Source organism: Pseudophryne corroboree, unplaced genomic scaffold, assembly GCF_028390025.1.
Source record: "Pseudophryne corroboree isolate aPseCor3 unplaced genomic scaffold, aPseCor3.hap2 scaffold_142, whole genome shotgun sequence".
Classification (NCBI taxonomy): Eukaryota; Metazoa; Chordata; class Amphibia; order Anura; family Myobatrachidae; genus Pseudophryne; species Pseudophryne corroboree.
Genome location: NW_026968046.1, coordinates 304,001 through 309,842, shown reverse-complemented (window position 1 = coordinate 309,842; position 5,842 = coordinate 304,001). Strand labels below are relative to the sequence as shown.

At 42.7% G+C, this 5,842-nt stretch overlaps 1 non-coding gene and 1 pseudogene across 1 annotated transcript; one reads left to right on the top strand and one right to left on the bottom strand.

The window, feature by feature from the left end:
- Positions 1–252: 252 nt before the first annotated feature.
- Positions 253–415, top strand: LOC134996421 (U1 spliceosomal RNA). The gene has a single exon (XR_010199119.1). It is a non-coding gene; the product is annotated as a U1 spliceosomal RNA (small nuclear RNA).
- Positions 416–3,667: 3,252 nt separating this feature from the next.
- LOC134995909 (U1 spliceosomal RNA) lies at positions 3,668–3,846 on the bottom strand (annotated as a pseudogene).
- Positions 3,847–5,842: the final 1,996 nt, after the last annotated feature.

The window sequence follows — 5,842 nt, the reverse complement described above, 5'->3', positions numbered from 1 at the left end:
TTTTCACATTAAATAGACTTCCACATGAGAAAGCAGCAAGGATGCAGTGGCGTTAATGTTTCCTGGTGGTAGTGGGGTACTGTGTTTGTGCTTTCCTCTGGTCAGCTCTGGTAAAAGTCAGATTTCTTTGTCTCAGATCTTCCTCTAGCCTTGATCTTCTTTCGAGAGTTCCCTTGTGCTGCCTCAGTTGGATCTCCTTCACTTGACAGGGGGGTACCCGAGCAGCGACCCTCCCCAGCACTAGCCCAACTCCTACTTACCTGCCAGGTGAGATACTATGATCAGGAAGGTGCTTCTCCCAGGGAAAGGCTCACCCATTGCACTCTGGGTGTGCTGCTCCTGCGATTTCCCCAAATGTGGGAAACTTGACTGCATAATTTGTGTTTCCCCTGGTCGGCTCTCGTATAATTCAGATCTCTTTGTCTCAGGTCTCTCTCCAGCCTAGTTTGCTGTCTGTTTCCACTTCTCTTTTCTTAAACCGCTCCCTTCTATTCCCTTGTGCACCTTAATTAAATCTAACTCTGATTACGTCAGAGAAGGCCAGGTACCCTACACCATAAGAGGGGGTTTGAAATTTTGACTTGTCTACTTAAAGATCACCAAAATCTGATCACAAGGTCAATTACATCACTGGGTGGGAACCTTTTGGTTAATAGCCCATGTAAGTGCAAGAGATCCTGAAGCACTCACTCATCATGGGAATGTACCAATGTGTTTCTTACAAAAATTCTCCAGATTATTGACTTTTTAAAGTTTTTCTAGGAAACGTTCTAGATGAATGCTTATTAGCCTTTGTCAGTATGTACTTTTGCAAAGTGTCGCTGTGGCGCAATCAGTTAGTGTGTATGGCTATTAACCTAAAGGTTGGTGATTCAATCCCACCCAGGGACGTAATAGACCTTGTTATCAGATTTTGGTGATCTTTAAGTAGACAAGTCAAAATTTCAAACCCCCTCTTATGGTGTAGGGTACCCGGCCTTCTCTGATGTAATCAGAATTAGATTTGATTAAGTGATTTTATAAAAAACAGCTAGGAAGCACAATTTAGCAGTGGGTTGCAGAGAAAAAAAATTATGCTGGCAGAAAAGTCCAATTGAGTGATTAAACAGCTCTTTATTTTCTGATTTTATGTTTATGCTAACAAATTTGCTCTCTGAAAAGTGTCCACAAAGCCAAGTCTCTGATTAACACCTTTGTAGGAATGGTTTTTCACCTATTACTGAATTAAACTTGCTTCATTGGAAAGGCAGCAAGATGCATCCTCATTTCAATGTCTACTGAAATAATACAGGTTGACACCAGGAAACATAAACGTCACTGCATCCTTGCTGCTTCCTCATGGGGAAGTCTGTTTAATGTGAAAACAAGGTGATATCTAATCAGCACACAGGTAAGGAATTAAGAAAATCTTTCTTTATGGGTGAAGATGTTTCTCACAAAATTGTTGCACCAAGGCATCATTGAAATTCAAGCTGGAAAGATGATTTTAATATATCACTTGTACATTTTGTACTGCTCTTCTGGTGACAATGTAGATTGTTTTTGTCAATTACCATTTTAATAATCGGGTAAAGAAAATTAATTGGATTTTTGAAAGAAAACAATACTGTCAATATACTATTAAAACAAATTAAAATGGTAAAAGTTATTGTACTTTAAGTAAAAATAAAAGAGCAAAAATATCAATCCCAGTTTTGGATTACTTTAATTAATAAAAACAATGCATATAGCAGAGGATAGTTTCAATCTGCCTACCTCTGGGTTATGGACCCAGCATGCTTCCATTACAGTACTCTGCTGCACATGTAAGTGCAAGAGATCCTGAAGCACTCACTCATCATAGGAAAGTACCAATGTGTTTCTTCATTGGTTGATGGAAGAAACATCTTACAAAAACTCTCCACATTATTGACTTTTTAAAATGTTTCTAGGAAACGTTCTAGATGAATGCTTATTAGCCTTTGTCAGTATGTACTTTTGAAAAGTGTCGCTGTGGCGCAATCAGTTAGTGTATAAGGCTATTAACCAAAAGGTTGGTGGTTCAATCCCACCCAGGGACGTAATTGACCTTGTTATCAGATTTCGGTGATCTTTAAGTAGACAAGTCAAAATTTCAAACCCCCTCTTATGGTGTAGGGTACCTGGCCTTCTCTGATGTAATCAGAGTTAGATTTGATTAAGTGATTTTATAAAAAAAACAGCTAGGAAGCACAATTTAGCAGTGGGTTGCAGAGAAAAAGAAAAATGCTGGCAGAAAAATCCAATTGAGTGATTAAACAGCTCTTCATTTTCTGGCTTTATTTTTATGCTAACAAATTTGTTCTCTGAAAAGTGTCCACAAAGCCAAGTCTCTGATTAACACCTTTGTAGGGATGGTTTTTAACCTATTACTAAATTAAACTTGCTTCATTGGAAAGGCAGCAAGATGCATCCTCATTTCAATGTCTACTGAAATAATACAGGTTGACACCAGGAAACATTAACGCCACTGCATCCTTGCTGCTTTCTCATGTGAAAGTCTGTTTAATGTGAAAACAAGGTGATATCTAATTAGCACACAGGTAGGGAATTAAGAAAATCTTTATTTAAGGGTGAAGATGTTTCTCACAAAATCGTTACCTCAATGCATCATTGAAATTCAAGCTGAAAAGATGATTTTAATATATCACTTGTACATTTTGTATTGCTCTTCTGGTGACAATGTAGTTTGTTTTTGTCAATTACCATTTTAATAATAGGGTAAAGAAAATTAAGTGGATTTTTGAAAGAAAACAATACTGTCAATATACTATTAAAACAAATTAAAACAGTAAAAGTTATTGTACTTTAAGTAAAAATAAAAGAGCCAAAATATCAATCCCAGTTTTGGATTACTTTAATTAACAAAAAAAATGCATATAGCAGAGGACAGTTGCAATCTGCCTACCTCTGGGTTATAGGCCCAGCATGCTTCCATTGTAGTCCTTTGCTGCACATGTAAGTGCAAGAGATCCTGAAGCACTCACTCATCATGGGAAAGTACCAATGTGTTTCTTCATTGGTTGATGGAAGGAACATCTTACAAAAACTCTCCAGATTATTGACTTTTTAAAGTTTTTCTAGGAAACGTTCTAGATGAATGCTTATTAACCTTTGTCAGTATGTACTTTTGCAAAGTGTCTCTGAGGCGCAAACAGTTAGCGTGTTCAGTTGTTAACCAAAAGGTTGGTGGTTCAATCCCACCTAGGGACGTAATTGACCTCGTTATCAGATTTTGGTGATCTTTAAGTAGACAAGTAAAAATTTCAAACCACCTCTTATGGTGTAGGGTACCTGGCCTTCTCTGATGTAATCAGAGTTAGATTTGATTAAGTGATTTTATGAAAAAAACAGCCACGAAGCACAATTTAGCAGTGGGTTGCAGAGAAAAAGAAATATGCTGGCAGAAAAATCCAATTGAGTGATTAAACAGCTCTTCATTTTCTGGCTTTATTTTTATGCTAACAAATTTGTGCTCTGAAAAGTGTCCACAAAGCCAAGTATCTGATTAACACCTTTGTAGGGATGGTTTTTCACCTATTATTAAATTAAACTTGCTTCATTGGAAAGGCAGCAAGTGATGTCATCCAAGCAGTGGGCCAAAGTTGGCTTCAAACCTCATCTGCTTATGAAAAGAGAAAAGGGGTATGCAGGGCATGGCGGCCTTTTGCGGTGCTTGGATGACCCCTAGTTCGCATTAAATAATGCAGTCGAGTTTCCCACATTTGGGGAAATCACAGGGGTCAGCATACCCAGAATGCAATGAATGAACCGCACCCTGGGAGAACAGTCTTCATGACCATGGTATCTCCTATGCAAAATAAGTATGATTTGGGATAGGGCTGGGGAGGGCCGCTGCTCAGGCACATCTCTGTCAAGTAAAGGAGATTCAACTGAGGCAGCACAAGGGAACTCTCATCTGGGGACAACAACTGCAGGGAGAACACATATTTTCAGATGAACATGGGAGGGCAGAAGGCTGCCTAATACTGAAGCACCCCCAAACAACAAACCAAATGCAACAACTAGTGCAAGCATTCCTGGGGGAAGGCCTGCAGCAGATGGATTTGCATATGGCGATGTCATCCAAGCAGTGGGTCAAAGTTGGCTTCAACCCTCGTCTGCATATGAAAAGAGAAAAGGGGCGTGCAGGGCATGGCGGCCTTTTGCGGCACTTGGATGACCCCTAGTTTGCATTAAACACCTCCACCCTCCGTCGGTGTGGGGCTCATGTTGGCTATGCCCCAGCCCCTGAAGCATTCAAGCTGATTTCTTGCAGCAGCTGGGCACTGTAACAGCTCCAGAGCTGCTCTGTAAGGCAAGTAAAAGGGTGTGGGCCCTGCAGCACTACCTGTAGTTCGCATTGTGCGAGACCCCTAGTTCGCATTAAACACCCCCACCCTCCTTCGGTGTGGGGCTCATGTTGGCCATGACCCAGCCCCTGAAGCATTCACGCTGATTTCTTGCAGCAGCTGGGCACTGTAACAGCTCAAGAGCTGCTCTGTAAGGCAAGTAAAAGGGTGTGGGCCCTGCAGCACTACCTGTAGTTTGCATTGTGCATTGGAAGGCACAAAGTAAGCAGACGGGAGGAGAAGTCAGGATAGTGCACAAGGGTATAGACGGGAGGGGCTCAAGAAAAAAGAAGTGGAAACAGACAGCAAACTAGGCTTCCAATGCACAATGCAAACTACAGGTAGTGCTGCAGGGCCCACACCCTTTTACTTGCCTTACAGAGCAGCTCTGGAGCTGTTTAATCACTCAATTGGATTTTTCTGCCAGCATAATTTTTCTCTTACGTCCTAGAGGATGCTGGGGACTCCGTAAGGACCATGGGGGATAGACGGGCTCCGCAGGAGACATGGGCACTTAAAGAAAGACTTTAGATCTGGGTGTGCACTGGCTCCTCCCTCTATGCCCCTCCTCCAGACCTCAGTTTACTACTGTGCCCAGAGGAGACTGGGTGCTTTTCAGGGAGCTCTCCTGAGTTTCCTGACAGAAAGTATATTTGTTAGATTTTTTTATTTTCAGGGAGCCTGCTGGCAACAGACTCCCTGCATCGAGGGGCGGAGGGGAGAGATGCACACCTACTTCTGTGAGTTGATAGGCTCTGCTTCTTAGGCTACTGTACAGCATTAGCTCCAGAGGGATCGGTACGCAGGTCTCACCCTCGCCGTCCGTCCCAGAGCCGCGCCGCCGTCCCCCTCGCAGAGCCGGAAGATAGAAGCCGGGTGAGTATGAGAAGAAAAGAAGACTTCAGAGGCGGCGGAAGACTTCATGATCTTCACTGAGGTAACGCACAGCAGTAAAGCTGTGCTCCATTGCTCCCATACACCTCACACACGGCAGTCAGTGTAAGGGTGAAGGGCTCAGGGGGGACGCCCTGGGCAGCAATATAGACCTCTCTTTGGCAAAATAAATATATATGCAGCTAGGCACTGTATATATATATATAAGAGCCCCCGACATTTTTTTACTATATTTGAGCGGGACAGAAGCCCGTCGCTGAGGGGGTGGGGCTTCTCCCTCAGCACTCACCAGCACCATTTTCTCCACAGCACCGCTGAGGGGAAGCTCCACGGACTCTACCCTGCTTATACCACGGTAGAAAGAGGGTCTTAAAGAAGAGGGGGGCACATAATTAGGCGCATATATATATGGAAATACAGCGCTACTGGGTAAACATAAAATTATTGTGTTTTTTTCCTGGGTCATATAGCGCTGGGGTGTGTGCTGGCATACTCTCTCTCTCTGTCTCTCCAAAGGGCCTTGTTGGGGAACTGTCCTCAGATAAGAGGATTCCCTGAGTGTATGGTGTGTCGGTACA